This window comes from Pinus tabuliformis, chromosome 5_2, assembly GCF_031772625.1.
Source record: "Pinus tabuliformis cultivar Carrire ecotype Pingquan chromosome 5_2, CPIR1, whole genome shotgun sequence".
Taxonomy (NCBI): domain Eukaryota; kingdom Viridiplantae; phylum Streptophyta; class Pinopsida; order Pinales; family Pinaceae; genus Pinus; species Pinus tabuliformis.
In genome coordinates this window covers 275,361,222-275,378,142 of record NC_142306.1, presented here as the reverse complement: position 1 = coordinate 275,378,142, position 16,921 = coordinate 275,361,222, and the positions used below count along the sequence as shown (strand labels likewise).

At 37.1% G+C, this 16,921-nt stretch overlaps 1 pseudogene; it reads left to right on the top strand.

Annotated features, from left to right (window-relative positions):
• LOC149158582 (uncharacterized) overlaps positions 1-16,649 on the top strand; it is a 47,566-nt pseudogene extending 30,917 nt beyond the window's left edge.
• Positions 16,650-16,921: the final 272 nt, after the last annotated feature.

The following is a 16,921-nucleotide window of genomic DNA, read 5'->3' as shown; positions in this document are numbered from 1 at the left end:
GTTCCTTCCCTATACAAGGGAGCCATGTGATCTAGTGAATCATATAATCTGTGATGAGGATGGGCTCCTGCAGCCACAAGCGCCCATCATGCACCAAGCAGAGTCGCTGCCTAATGACGAAAATGGTCACTAGGACATGGTGGTAATCTGGCACCCAGAGTAGGTTTAGAAACCTTGATTTCTCAACTCCTCGGAGCCATTTGTGTTGCTCCAACTCTATCATTCGAGCCGATGCATCTCTCTTCTAGCACATTCACTGCTAGGTTGCTAAATGCATGAACTTCTCATGGTCCATGAGGTCGAAATCTTCAAATTTTAACACGAGGACACATCCTAACTGCACTCCTTCAAAAATAATATCATCTGGGAGCAGTGGGGTTTATAGAGATCTCTTGCTCTAATTTATATCTTTAGAAACCTTGGCTTTACCCTTCCATGGAGGAACATATGTAGGTAGCCTAGTGAGAGGGTCTGCACCTTGGGTTTTGACTTCTACATCCTCCTCCTCAACCAAGATTTCTTCAAACTCTTCCTCCTCATCGACCTCCAAATTGATGGCCTTCCCCTTTTCCTTCATTGTGAGCTTGGTCCTTAGAGTATTTTTGGGTGAGACGCACAACAGTACCATGGCCTATTTATCCTTCTTGGGTCTCGATGTGCGCGGTGGTTTAGGGACCTCTGCGATTATTGCAGTGCTCTCTGGGGCTTCCACTTTCATAATTTCTTGCACAGCTACCTTAGCTATCACTATGCCTATTTCCATGGCTTGTTCGGGTGCTTCCATAGTGCAATTCCACAGTTCCCTTAGTGTCTCTGGTAATTGTTCAAGCAACGAATTCGCTTTCAGAATATCGAATAAGTCTTGGTTCATGAATATCTGAGTGCGCAACAACTCAGTTAAAAAATTTCCAAGTGTTGTTTGTTGGACAACCATTTGTAATTTATAGCGGCTTTTGAATTTGAATTCCACCGTTCCCCTCACATTTGGTCCATTAATGCTAAATTGGTGACAAATTTTGAAGAATCTAGCCCATAAATTTCGCCTTAAATACTTGTCGCCCACTCCATTTGGACTCAAACCAAGCATCACGCCGTGAATACTGATTTTAATGGTCACTTTCCAGCTGACCCGCATGCCATCACAGCTACCCTCGCGTTGTTGCGAACCCGGAGACACTTCGCTACTACGTGCAATCCTGATATCGTGCAGTACCCGGGCATAGTAGTTTGTAGTCTCGCGCCTCCTGTCAGCTACCTGGAGCACTAAGACTATGCTTCTGTCGGCTAGTCAGATGGCTAGGCCACCTATATATGGCTTCAAATGACTGCCATTCACTTTTGCTGGGAAGGGTTCTCCATTCAACTTAACCAGCTGGACTACGCCTTCGTCGGTAATCTCCTTAATAACATACGGCCCTAGCCAATGCATTATGAGCTTCGCAAGAAATTTATCAAACTTACTGTCGTACAACAATACCAAATCATTTATCTTAAAGGTGCACTGCAAGAAAAAATGTCATTGGTGAGGGTTATGCTTGTGATGGACCTTTAAGGTCCATCACCAATGTCACATATGGTGATGATGTTTAAAAAAGCATTGTTGTAAGTGTATATAGTGATGGTCCTTTACGGTTTGTCACCAAAGCCATTTTCAATGACACTTTTGGTGAGGGTCATTAAAGGCTCGTCACTAATTCTCTCTTTGGTGACTATTTTGGTGAGGTTTTTTAAAGGCCCATCCCTAATTCTCTCTCTAGTGACATTTCTAGTGACGATATTTTATTTACCATCATTAATGACCTTTTTGGTTACTTCTGGTGACGGTCAATAAATGTTTGTCATCATTTATCATTCCAATGAATTTTTGATGATGCTTCAAGCCTGTGATAGACCTTTAAGGTCCATCGCCAATGTCATATATGGTAACGGTCTTTAAAAAATTGTTGTTGTAAGTGTATATAGTGATGTTCCTTTCAGTTTTGTCACCAAAGCCATTTTCAATGACACTTTTGGTGAGGGTCATTAATTCCCATCACTAATTCTCTCTTTGGTGACACTTTTGGTGAGGGTCATTAAAGGCCCATCACTAATTCTCTGTTTGGTGACACTTCGAGTGATGATATTTTATTGGCCCTCACCAATGATCTTTTTGGTTACTTTTGGTGACAGTAAAAAAATGTTCATCATCATTGATCATTCCAATGAGTTTTTGATGATGCTATGTACTTCTTACTATATTGTTTGTCAAAATATAATGATTTAAGACCATTGTTGTGGAGTCTTTTTCAATATGTGTCCAAGGTCATAGTGGTTATAATAGCCAGTCAATTTGTTAAGAAGTAATTAGTGTGTATCATTTCCCTCAAGTCATAAGAATATAGTCTTCCTATGAGCCAACACATGATTCATCTCTATTACGTTTATTATCTAGCAAATTTCCTTTAAATAAAGTTCCACTAGTGTGTGTAGGAACTATATTATTTAATACATAATCAAGCTCTATAATTATATTAATGAGAGAGACCTAGAACTCCTCAACACTCATGGCACACCTTAACATGCTTTGGAACAATACACTAAAATTCCTTGGCACCTCACATGTCTTGGAACATCTTTGTACCTAGAACATCTTGCCATGAGCAGGATGCCAAAGCACATGTTGGCATGCCATAGCATAGGATATCACCCCCCTATCATGTGTTGGCATTCCTTGTAGTCCCTAGCATGCCCTGGAACTCCTTGGCATAATATTGCATTGACAAAAATTAGCACATGGCACACATTGGCACATGCCATGTATTGGAACATATTATTAGTGTGCCTAGCATGCCCCTTTTGGAAAAGATAAAGTCCCGAATTATTAACCCTCTTATGTGTTCATTTCCTTTCATTTTAGCTTGGTTATTCCTTTTGTTGACTTGAAACTCTCTGATGCATATTTGCATACTCTGGCACCTTGCACATCCTAGCATGTCTTAGCACTGGGAATTCCTTGGCATTATTTGGCACATGTTAGCACACCCCAGAACTACCTAGAAAACTCTAGCACTTCTTTCCATTCCCTGATATTCAGTAGCATGTCTTACCACTTATTATCATACCTTGTCACTCACTCCTTGGCATGACAACTAGCATTAATTGATACTCCCCAACACACCCTCATATTCATTCACTTCCATGCATTTTGACCTAGTGCTTCCTTCTGTTGTCCTAGTACTCCCTAGCATGCATTAGCACTATATAGCACACCTTAGCACTCATAAGTGAAGAATGAAACTTGTAACTAATGTTACCAGACTTGGAAGAGAGAATAAATCGGTGAGGCAAAAGAGCTAAGAGTTTTAGTCAGATTGGGGAAAATTCGGAAAAAAATCAGCACAAAATGGGGAAAAAATCAGTGAATTCAATAAATAAAAATGTACACATATAATGAATTTAAAAAAAAACATTTTTCATTGAAATTTAGGAAAGTCGTGTCCAAACACTTCATAATATCAATAGATGTCCAAAATATCATGAATGAATAAGCATATCTTATATTTTATGAGTCCAAACATGATCCAAAGTACTGAGTACTCATGACTCCTAACTACTGACTACATAGAACTAGAAGCAATTGTTTCTAAATGTTTACAAACAACTACATACTAATTAGAAAAAAATAGTAAGTAAGAGTCTAGGACTCTTAAGAGTGAGAACTAGAAGTGATTCCTCCCACTCCTCTGCTTGCTTGACTCTCAATGTTCTTCAAGTCATGTAGGCTTCAAAGAGGAGCCTCCTCTAATTGGACCCAATCTACTACATTTGTAGTTTGCAAATATATCTCTTCAAGGTCTATTGGTGAATGATCCAAACCTATCATTATCACGAGACATTGAAATGTGAATTTAATTTTGACTTTGAAATTTAAAGTTTAAACTTTAAATTCCAAATCAGATTATGAAACCTTCAAATTCAAGCTCTCACCTAGTATTTTCTTGTTGTGAAGTTGTATATTGTAATGGAAAAATACAAGGTCATTTAAGCACTTTTGTGTCAATCAGTTTCCCTTCTTAGAATGTATTTCCTCAAACATGCTCCAGTTGCACTCACAACCTGAGGCATTGCATGCTTGGTTTAAGATTCGAATGACAAATCTCTTCAAATATAGCATATCACTACAAAAGTTTTGCCACCAAATACCTAGCAAGTGGAAAGGGTTCATGAGTAGACGTAATAAATAGTAAATAGTAAAAACTTGAAAAGGCAACAAAATTTAATAAAACATTAACATACAAAATAATGTTTAAACAAATTTAATGAACTGATAAAGCCTTCAAGCCTCAAAGGGTACCTGGCAACACCTTAGACCTTTCTCATATAACATTGGTATAGGAAGATAATTTAGTCAGTGCTCTATAATCATATATTTGGGAAAAGAAATGACTTTGAAATTGTGGATCAGGGAAGAACCTTTTCATGCATGTCATAAGTCCTATGTGAACCTCCCCATCCTCATTAAATTTGCTCTTATCATAAAAATACTATGGGTTTAAGAAGTAACTAGCAACATGTAAGGGGGAATGCAATTTACTATCCGAATGTGCATCAATAATTTCTAAAAGAGGCATAAACTTTGCCTTCTCATCCCCATAACTTATTTTTGTGGCCTCCTTTGTGAGATGCATTACCTCATAAATGTAACCCATACTGGGTTTGTCACCATCAACCATCCTGAAAGTTCAAGCTTTCAAATTTAAATTAATATGAAACATTGAAAATAAAAAGAAGCTTGAAATGAAACTCAAAACATGAAAAAGTTAAAAGACTTGAAGTACCTGAGAAATCTAACAAGGGACTCCATGACAAGAATAATCTCTTCGGCATATTTCTAGAAACTGTCATTAAACACAAGTGCAACAACTTCAATACCTTCAATATTCTTGGAATTTTTAGATTCCATCCACTCAGGTCCCAAGGACATCCTCTTTAGATTTATCTTTTACTCAACCACAAATTGCAAAGATATGAAATTTGTTGCAAATCTAGTCACTGCAGGTTGAAAAATTTCTTTACCTTCAATGTATTTTCTCATGGTATTTAGGACAATAGTGCGGTTGTATAGGTATTTCGTTATGGATTCTTCCTTCTCCATAACCTCATTTATCCAATGAAGCTTACCAATGTCCTCAAGCATTAAATATATACAATGGGCAACACAACAGGTCCAAAAAATAGTGGGGTGCCTAATCTCAAAAAGTCTACCAGCTGCCATATAATTAGCTACATTGTCAGTGAAAATTTGTACAACATGTTCTTCTCCCACTTCTTGAACGACTTCCTCCATCATTTGACAAATAAGTTTTGGAATCTTAGCCTTGTCTGAGGCATCCACTAATTTGAGAAACATTGTACCTACTGGACAAGGGACAAGGAGATTTATTAAAGTTCTATTCCTCTGATCTGTCCATCCATCACTGATGATCGTGCATCCTATATCTACCGATGATGAACAAAACTCGGATAGCACAAGAATGGCATCTTCAACACTTTCTAATAGCATAGTTTTCCTAATGCTCTCTAATAAAGGACCTTTGAACCATGCACCTGCAATAGCAACTACATCAATCATAGCTTGACAATAAGGACTTATGGCACAGTGGAAAGGTATGTCAGAATAATACCAAAAGTTAGCAATGGCCTTCCTTGCCTGACTATGGATATTTCTTTCCCAACTAGGGGTATCCAAGGTAGGTTGGGAACCGGGTTTTGTGCGGGGAGAAAAAACGTGTTTATGTTTTCACCTCCAATATTGAATGCAAGAGGATTCATTTGGCCTTGAGTTTGACTTGGACTTGAAGGCATGTGCGGGAAACTTGGGAACTACATTGAGGATTCAACAGAGGGGGATGACAATGGGGTAGTGGAAGAAAAATTGTCAACACCAGGAGTTCCTATTTCCTTTTTTTCTTTTCTTTATTTGCATTATGTTGACTCAACATATCAATGGCCAAGGTTGCTTGGTGTTTGACATTTTCATCAATGTTTTTGCAGAGACCTATATCATGGCCAAGTATTTGTGCAAGGTGGTACTTTAATCTATAAATTCCTCAGCTACATTTCGCTTTGAAAGATTTACAAAACAACTTAGGGTCTCCAAGAATCTTGTCACAATAAGCCCAATTAAAGTCCTTCTCCCTTTTCGTTCTTTTGGACTTGTGTTTAAATTGTGTCTTCTGTTTAGATTTGGAGTTGTGTCTTCTATTTAACTTGGCTCCTATTAAATACAATAAAAAAATAAAATTAAAAATTCCATATATAACTTCGCAAAAGAGAGGGTTGGTTTTAAAGGTTATGAGGTTTTATTAAGGATCAAAGAGGATTCTTTCTAGCAACACAAGCACATTTTGACCTAATATATCGGTATGATCTTGAAACACAATTAGGTATATATGACGAAATGCTACCTAAAGGAAATATTATCAACATATATTGCATTGTAATATTGAATTTTCAAGTTCGTTTAGCATAAGACAACTCAACCAATACATCAATAACAGATTCTTTAAGAACAAAAATACCCAAAGTTGTGAATTGATGGTTAAAGACTTTGAAGTCGACAAGACATCAACCAAGGAAGAAATGCTTGATGACTTGGTCGATGGTTGGTATGAAAACATTTATTAGTGCATTTTTAAAATCTATTTAAACCCCATTTACAGGGTTGAAAAGTCATAACCAAAGGAATACAGCGAACATTCGATTGATGAACATTGAAACTTGAAACTTGTCATTGAAAACGACATTGAAACTTCAATATTGTAATACACCTATTATGTAAGCCAAGCGCCAATGTACCTCGATTTCTGAATAGTGAAGCAGCTAAGCCTAAATCTAAGAAATGCTAAAGGTGACGGGTGACTGCCCAAGGGTCAATATGGAGTATGGATAGAGCACACATTGGCGACTACCTGATATGGAGTCTGGACTTAGGCTCACCTTGGCAGTCCCTTGATATTGAGTTTGGACTGTGTAATAATGAGTAGTGATTGATTACTGAAGGTCTCGACATATGAGTTTTGGGACTGAGAAATGAGAAATAAATTTTGGAGCGACTGAAAATCGAATAAATTGGAATCAATCGCAAGAATCTAGTTTAATCGGCAAGTCTAAAATTGGCCTTGCATTGACCATGAGTTAAACTTAGTCAATGTGAGTTAGACTTGCAAATATTTAGATCAGATCATTTGGAGAGGGAGCAGATTCCAACTCGTGATTGATCGTGATTGATCGGTGAGTCATGTTTCACTACTTGTAACTGAAAATAGGAGATCTTACAATTGAAACTAATTGTGAATTTTCTACATTGAAATTGGCCCATCAGCATCGTTTCTATTTGTGGCTGGGCATGTCAACAGAAGAGATTGATTTTAAATCAAGTTCATGGAGAAAATACTTTATGGAAGATGTTTCTTTTATCTCAGGGAAGACATAGTAATACCTTTTTATTAAATTTGAATAACAATAGTATCTCCTCTGTATCTCCTGTATCTCATTATTTTTATCTCTTGTAACTCATACATAAAGTGGGGTAATAGTGGACATGTAGCATCAAGCTCCACTACTTTTAATCCAAAGTTCTGCATGAAAACCTTTCTGTCACTTGCGCCACAAAGCCTTCACTGTAGAGTGTGGAGTTAACACCTAACTCTGCATGACAAAAGATACACATGCCTTTTGAATTCGTTTTTTTACATTTTGTCCCTTCTTTGTTTAGTGTATGGGACAACAAGCTCCACATACTTTTTTTCCATACCTCTATGTGAGTGTGACTTTGCACATTTTCATTGCTTCAACCAATATCAAAAACATTTGTGAGCTTCTTTCAAGGCATGAATACATGATTCAATCATGGAAATTAGCAAAGTTTCTAAAGAAAAAAATAACGATGGAGTTATACTTTTCCATTTCAAGTATGTTGGGATTCTATTCAAAGTTTTTAGAGATAATTAATAACTGGCCCTCTACTTTTCCCTTTTCCTTAATATAAACTGCATCTCTTATTACATTTCTAATCAAGAGATTTACATCAAATACTGGATCAAAGGGCCAAGGACTTTTCATAAATGCTTCCTTGTTCAATAGAAGAATAAAAGGCAACATGTCAGCTTGGCTCCAATTTCATGGGAATTAATAATTGTTTTGAAAAATGACTACTCTTCTTTGAATATAGAACTATGTTTAAGCTTTCAAAATGGATTTTCCTTCAAATTGATCTTGGAAAGGTCCTTATTAAAGGCTTCTCTATATCTCCTCCACTAGAATGAATGGCTTGTATGTTGAAAAGTATATCAGAGCTCCCTTCTCAAAAGACTGATCATCCCATTGTCACTAAGAGCTCCTCTTTTTCTCCAAATTGGACCCAAAACAACATTGAGTACTTAATTATGATCCAACCTGAGAAATCTTGATTGACACTGCTACTCAAGAGCTAATAAATTTAAAGTGCGCTAATATGATTCATCATTATTTCACTGAATAAGTATATTGTTTTTGAATTTGGCATTTCTGCTTGTAGTATGTGGTACTGACCTTGTTTCACTTGAAAGGGTTTTTATTCTATGGACTATGACAATGCTAGTAAGGTTTAGGCCTTTTGTAGTATTTGTACCCCGTGATCATTTTTGCAAGATGTATGTTCCATGAGGAAAGAAATAAGAATTTAGTTATTACTTCCTAAACTAAAGCAATGTTTATTTTATTAGGTGCCATGTAATGTCCTCTACAAATTGACGACGAATGGGACGTAATATCCTATCCATCCCCATAGACTATAGTCCTCCATAAAGGGGAGAAAACCCCAAAATACCCATTGTTGGGAATTTTTGGGGAAATTGGGCTTAAAAAACCCAAATTTTGGGTTTGTAGTAAGGTTTACTCAATCACTTGAGAATATGAAACCGGTTTGCAAAATCTATAAATAAATAAGGATTGAATTCATTTTGGATCACCAAGTGTGGATTAATTGATTTGTTGTTGAGCATTAGGTCTAATAGTTTTTGACCCCTTCTATCTCTTGTAAATTTCAGTGGTGAAATATTCCACCCTAGTTGATATTCCCTTATTATCTCACTGTTTGAGCACAAGGGTCTCTGGCTGGTCAGCGAATTCTGTTGGATATTGGTCTCTTGTCTTTTCTGGGCACAATATTTATGTTAAAGGTGAATTAATTTGGTGGATAGAGCATGATAACTTAGTTCTGTTTGGCATGCACCTCTCTTGAAGGAAGCAACAAAGTTTCTCAGTCCTTAATATCTTTTTCTAGGCAAAGCACTTACCCTAGGCAGTGGATTCGTTTCTGGCACCTAGAGTAGTGAAACTGTTTTCTTTATTTAGTTTTTGCATGCACAGTTAAAAGGAGCACTTCCCTAATTATTAATTCTTAGCCTTAGATAAGGAAGCATGTTTGCATATCCCATATCATATTCACTAGTGGCAGAATTTAATTGTCTTATCCATCCATGCAAGGAAAGTGCATTAGGATTAGTTGTTAAGAAAGTTGAGACATTGTTGTACATGTTTCCATATTCATTGTACCTTCTAGACTAAAGCAAAAGTGAATAGTAGTGTTTAAATTTTTTAGTTATTTGTTGTTTCAAAGAGAAATAAATAGTGATGTGATTTGAGTTTCAAAACTATGTACTTGTTGTTACTTTCTTCAGTGGCATGTGCTTCCCTATTCAGAATAAGTGGTTTTTCTATGGTATCTAGCCTCCAAAGCTTCTTCAATGCAAACTAAATATCAAATCGTGCCCTCGTACTCCAAATCATCTAAGGCATCACCCTAGAGAAGTTCCAAAGTAGACCAATGAGCTTTGAAATGTGATCCAGGTGGATGTTGGTGACAACCCACCAATCCCATTTTTACCCCCACAACTATCTCTTTTAGTTTCTGTAATTGTAAACAATGTAAACTTTGAAACGGGAACTGGTACTGTTACCTGTTTTGTAGAGGTGGCAAAAAAATGACCCGATTTTCAAAAGTGGTGATGTAGAATACACATGTTTTTTTTAGAACATGGTTTTTGGAACTTTAATTTTTTTCATGTGCATTAAGTTTTAGAATGGTAGTGAATGGTAGTGATTTTCATCCAGATTTTAAAAAGTGAGTATTCTGCATCACACCCTTTTTTTAAAAGACCTATTTTTTGACTTTAAATTTTCTAGTGTGTGAAATGTAAAAAATTATTTTCTAAATTTGATAGTTTTTGAAGTGGTCATTTTATTCATATTTTCTTGTTCTCTATCTTAATTTTTTTTTTTTTTAGTGGGGTTTTTATTGTTTTGCGTTTTTAAATTAGAAAGTCGATAGTTTGAATTTTAGATAATCTACATATTTATACATCCTTAATTAATTTTTCAATCCACATGAAATAATTGTTTCTAAAAAACAACATTTTTTAACAATGGACATAAAAATAACCATTTTTAACATAAATATAACAAAAAACTAAACGTTTTGATAATTTTTTGCTAGAATTAACATGTCAAAATCACAATTTTTATACAAAAATATTAACTAAAAATGGTCAAATAATAGTTTTTTTTATGAATTTCATGTCAAAAAAATAATAATAACAACTTTCTTTTTCAAAAAATAATAATTAACTTAAAAATCAATGCGAAAATCACAGTTGTGCTCTCTCTTTCTTTCACATACCAGACTCTTGATGGAAATTTCACCTCTTTTGAACTTTTCCAATCTGAGATTAGCTTCTTATCACTTAAAGCACTTGAAATATTTGTAGGCATGAGCTCAGGTGGAGTTCGTTCACCAATTTTTTTTGAAGATACACCTTTAAGACTCTTTGGTCCAGAAAGATTCACAGAAATTTTCCTTGATGCCATTTTCCTAAAAAAAAAACACATAAATTAGTAAATAAAAAAACATGTTAACTTAAATTAACAACAAAAATATACCATAAATTTTTTATTTGTATAATCAGAATTGCCCAGCCACCTCTAACGGGCAGGCGGGTCGATCGGCGAGCGGGAGGTCAGGTGAGGGATAATGAGGCTAAGTGGACAATTAGGCAAGTATGGGCGAGCCCCTACCCATGCGCCCCCCACAACCCCCTGACGACTACATTGAAGCCCTGACCCCATTAACTTATTCCTCTCACGAGAGATCTCTTGTCTGGATTCACTACACATTAATATTTAAAGTAACACGCCTGATCCAATCTCCGAAAATGATGATGATGACAAATCCCTCGATATGATTACCAAGTTATTGTACTCCCTGCATCCATCAAATCTGTGTTTTCTCTTTGTTTCGCTCGCCAACTCTGTATTTCTTCGTTGTCCATCCTTTGCATGCCACGCTAGATGTTTGTTTTCAGCTGAATTTTCTGTTTGAACGAAGCTTCCTAAGCTTCCCCTCCTCCCCGGCCCCCCTCCCCTTCCCTCACCCTACACCCTACCGTCCACCCACACTCCCGCGCCCCATCCCCCCTCACCGCCTGCCCCCACCCCCCTCGCCCCCCGCCCCCGTCCCCCTCTAATGTTACAAGACTTTCCCTTTTCATGCTAAATGTCTTTGTAATGTTACTCAACAAGGATTATATTTAGTCGACAAGAGTAACGTTGGAAGTTATTTTAGTAATGTTACTCAACAAGGATTATATTTAGTCGACAAGAGTAACGTTGGAAATTATTTTAATCATCAAAATTTTCATAGATGCTTTACTCTTCCAATCATATCAATATTTTGAATACTTTAGATCTTCATCCTTGATGCTTTCCAAGTTATGGTAGTGTACCTTTGATTATGTTGTCAGGGTCATACCACTCTGAATTAATGTCCTTATCTATAACAATGTGCAGTTCGAGTCATACATGTGGCTAAAAAAAATTATGGTGACTAGAATAATTTAAAGAACCATCAAATTTTGTGAACCCAGTTGTGTACTTGGTAGTATAGTAATAGGCCACGTCAAGGTGTCCCTGTGAAATTCATATAGACTTTGTGGTAGCCTATCTTCTACGACTATGAGTAAACTAGGTGATCCAATGGTCAGCACATTATCTAGGGTTGTACATTGCTTAACCTTCCCTACAATTGCTTAACCTTCCCTGCAATTTGTCTTCTTCATTAATATTTCTCATGCTTATATACAAGGAGGGAGAGACTCTTGGGCTTCACCTCCCATTGTCTCTTCATTTTCCTATTCTCCATTATTTACTCTTTACATTATTTACAAATGTTCACCCAATCCCATTGATTTGATGTCAACATAATATAATATATAAATTTAGTCAATAAGTTGGAAATATAATCAATACTCATCACAGAAATGTTTAATGACTAGGTTTATTTAACTCCAACTGATAATTGGCTTATTTATAAAGATCTATAAACACTTAATTACTGAATCAAATATATTCTCAGCAAGTATATTTAATTCACAATTCTTAAGCTAGATAGATTTACTTAATGATAATAATTAATTCAATTGTATCGTTATTTCATGGTGTCACTTTTATCCATTGACCTACATGGCTGACCATTAATACAACTCTAGGTTAAGATTAAACCCTACTCTAGTATTATAATCAAATGAACTTTACTCTATAAATAAAGTTGTTACATAACCACCATCTTTTCACAAAAAGAATAAAAAAAGGATGTGGGGTGTAATTAAAAGGTAGAATGGGTGTTATAATAGTAAATTTCAATATTTTCAGAACTTAAATGTAAAAAAGCATTAAGGTAATTTGGCTTCACCTCGAGATGATGCCAAATAAAAAGGAAATATAATTCTTGTTTTCTATATTAAATATTTCATAGTATTTCAAGGTAGGAAATATGCTTTGTATCTATTTATCATTTCTAATAATTTTAAGTTGATGTAAGTTACTATACACTTATCTTCCATATTTTTATAATAATAAACAATTAGTTATCTTTCAAACTTTGTTAGATCATAAGGTGATTAGCACTCAACAAAAAATAGGGGAAAGTTTCACAAAGAAATTAAGTCTTAACCTATTTCCACTCCCATCGAAGTTGGAACCTTGCGTCCAAGAGTTTTGAGCAATTGTGAATCAACTTAAAAACTTAACGATTGAGGAGAAATTTAATAATTAAATTAGGTTGTATTTTATTTCTCAATATATTTTGAGTAGCATTGATTAAGCTCCCTTAATTAATATATTCAGAAATTCTTCAAACGCCGTAAGCCAGGAGGGGGTGTTCATTCTTACCAGAAAATACTAGGAGCACGGTCGCCGTTGAAAGTTGGAGAAACCCAATTTCATCCATTTGTTTTGTATGCATGCCATCGACCGAAGTAACTGAAGATTCTTATGATGTGGAGGTTGAATGGAGAATTGAACACAGAAATTAAATAAAATGATTGGGTGCGATTAAATAGAGCAGCTTTGGCTGTGGCTTAATACTACAGTATCGTATCTGATGCTTGCGTGCTCGCCATGCTTTGTCTCCAGGGAACTTAGGTTGGATTTTGGATTTAGAGTTGGTTGATTTTTGCACATAAATTTAAAGTTGGCTGATTTTAGATATAAAATAAAAATTAGATATTAAATGCTTCATGCTTGGGAAGTTTTAGGAACATCCTTGCCGTGTCGCGCGTGCGTCGAATACTCCAATTTTATCACTGCTCACACCGCGGCCCATCCCACCCTACTTTACTCTTTCACTTTAGAATTCTTAGACATCCCGCCCCCTCCGCGGCAGCGACACCCCCGGGCCGCCCCACCCCGCCCGACCCGCGGTGGGTCGATTCCGGGAATCGACCCGCCGCCGGTCGGGCAGGGCGGGGCGGCCCTGGGGTGGCGCTGCGGGCGCGCAGCGCCACCCTCGGGCCGCCCCGCCCCGCCCGACTGGCGGCGGGTCGATTCCGGGAATCGACCCACCACCGGTCGGGCGGGGCGGGGCAGCCCGGGGTGGCGCTGGGGGCGTGCATTTCACTGGTGCACAGATAGTTCTTCCATCTAAGATAGTTTTTCCACATCTAACATTGAAACTTGCATTTCACTGGTAAATAGTCGGCCTAGGCTCAGCCTAATTGGGATAAAAATAAAAGTAAAATAAAAATATTAACATATAATTTCTTTGACACGGGCAGTCGAGAATTTGCCGAGGAGATAACGCCAAGACCTCGACAAATGTTGAGGACTTTGGTCCTACTCTACCTTTAATATACGGACTGATTTCCTCCGATGCATTTAGAATACGTAATGTATTTCTGAGTGCATCATTTTCCTAGTATACGTTCTATCTTGCGAATCGATATCAGCGAAAGTAAAACTTAATAAGCGCCATCCAGATGCAAAATCTGCGATAGTCGTGTTGCTAGGACGAAACTGTGCAGGCGAAAGAAATGTAGGTTTGCCATGGATATTAGTAAATTTTCACATTTGTAACATTGGGCAGTGACCATTTACCAGAGGTGCAGCGGTTAGTCCAGCAGACTCTCAGAGGTAGGTAACTCCTAGGAATCTAATCTAGGCTAGGCTCTCATATTATGTATTTATGATACATGTGTAGATTTTCTATTACACCAAAACCCACAAGCATTACCTAACCAAATCTGTCACATTACTTGTCTCTCAGATGCATAATCTGTCACATTACTTGTCTCTCATAATCTGTCACATTACTTGTCTCTCAGATGCATTTAGAACACATAATGGAATTCTGAGTACATCATTTCCTTAGTATAAGTTCTATCTTAAGAATTGATGTTAGTTAAACTAAAACTTAATAGTCCTGTTGCTAAGTTGAAATTGTGCAAACATACCGGCCTAATCCGTAACATTACTAGTCCCATGTTTTCAGGGTGGCCGTTAGTCTACACTTCCAAACACCAGTAGCATTACTTTGAGTCGGTGGTGATCGATTACCAGAGATACAATTGGTAGAATTACTTTGAGTGGGCCGTAATCCATTACTAGAAGTGCAAATCCATTACTAGAGGTGCAACTTGGGCATCCATTAACAGAGGTGCAGCAATGAGTCTAACTGCCTTTCCCCTTCAAGGTAACTCTGGGAACATAACTTGGCCAAGACTTTGATACTATGTGTAGGTTTGTTATTACACCAAAATCCACAAGTATTAATAAACTTCCAAATTGAAATCCAATTCCAAATACTAGTTCATGTTTTCAGAGTGGTAGTTAGTTCATGTTTTCAGAGTGGTAGTTAGTCCACATGATCCATTCCCAGAAATACAACAATTAGTCCAACCAAAAACCTATTAAATTGAGGGTGCAAGAAACAACAATGATATTTCATAACATGGGAGAGCTATGTATAGATCCATTTAAAGTCTGCCCCTATTACAAAATGAAATAAGCTGGATAAAGAAAATTAGGCACAAAATATGTGGCCGCACAAATGTTGAGATCTCCCCTATACCAGATTTGAAGAACACATAGATCTTTAGATACAATAATTATATGCAATTTGGAGTTTGGTTTGTGGAAACGACAAGTATTCTTCAGAATAGGTAAACTAGTTTATATGGTCTGATCTCGCGCTAGTTTCATTGGGTAGTAATGTCGCAAACGATTGATGTGGAAGGCAAAATGTTATATTTTTAAGAGTAGGAAAACTCGGAAATAGTACACTTATTTGATGGATCCGTAAGAAGGCAAACAGAATTTTATTGTCTAATATCGTGCTGCACTAAAATCAGCTCTAGGTTTCGTCTCGTTTTGCGTAGGACGGCGGGGATGGAAAGAAAGCAGAGTGCAGATGGAAAGGAAGTATGAGGTACGGGTCCATTTTTATAAATCGGCTTTGCACCGTTTCCGTGGTTATGCTCTGACTGATTATTCTACTTGTCTTGCACTTTTTCCGTGACGTAGATCCCTAGTTTAATTACTTCACCCTAAATATACTATACCTCTTCATGGCCTTGAAGATTTCGTGATCTCTTATTCCTTTCTTTTCGCAGAAATCAATGGAATAACTTCAACATCAGACTCTTTACACAGAAAGGTAGAGAGAAAAGCTAGTTACAGCATTTATTATTGTTTGAAAATGGAATATTGCCCTTAAAATTCTCTTGATTTTTACTTGTTACCAACCATTTTGAGTGAGCGTACATTATTTGTTTGTCAATTAATAATCAGGAACTCAAGAAGCCCTCCCCAAGGAAAACACTTCAAGCGGCTCCGAGAAAGAGACCACGGGAGCCCATGATGAGGAATGGAAGTTGCCAAAATCAGGTATGGGGACTCTCTGGAGGTAGCAGAAGAACTTAAGTGTACACGGAGTCAAGAGAAAAAGAAGCAAAAATGTGACTGGGCATATTAACGAATGGAAAAATACCACCCAAAAAATGAGGGAGGAGACTGATATACAGCAGGAAGATGGGCTAAAAGTGGATGAGAAAGCGATGCCTGATAAACGTTCTAACAATAGTAACGAAGTAGAAGGTTCCCAATGCAGGCGGAGGAATGGGCGAGGGTGGCGGTTTTCTCAGCGGACTCTTGTAGGGTACTCTCTATGCGAATACCATCTGGGCAAGGGCAGACTTAGGAGTATAAACAACAATAATAAAAATGCTAATAGAGTTATCGTGAATTACAAGGTGGGTACATGCAAGCTCAAAGAATTGCGCCTCATAGACTCTTCTTGATCTTGTAATGTTCCCAACTTGTAAGAATTAGGAGAGGAACTGTCGTACAATTCATAGATAAGACACTCTGCTGTTGCAGTTTCGTATGTACTATTAATTTTCCACGATGATTCGCTATCCATTGCACGGTGGCAATGTGAAACTCGAATTCCTTTTCCCAATTTAATTCTCAAATATTCTTCCAATAGAATGGAGTTAGCCGTCATGGGCTAAATATATGCTGCAGTTATATTTGCTAGTGTATTGTTAATTACATTAGATTGGTGCATTGG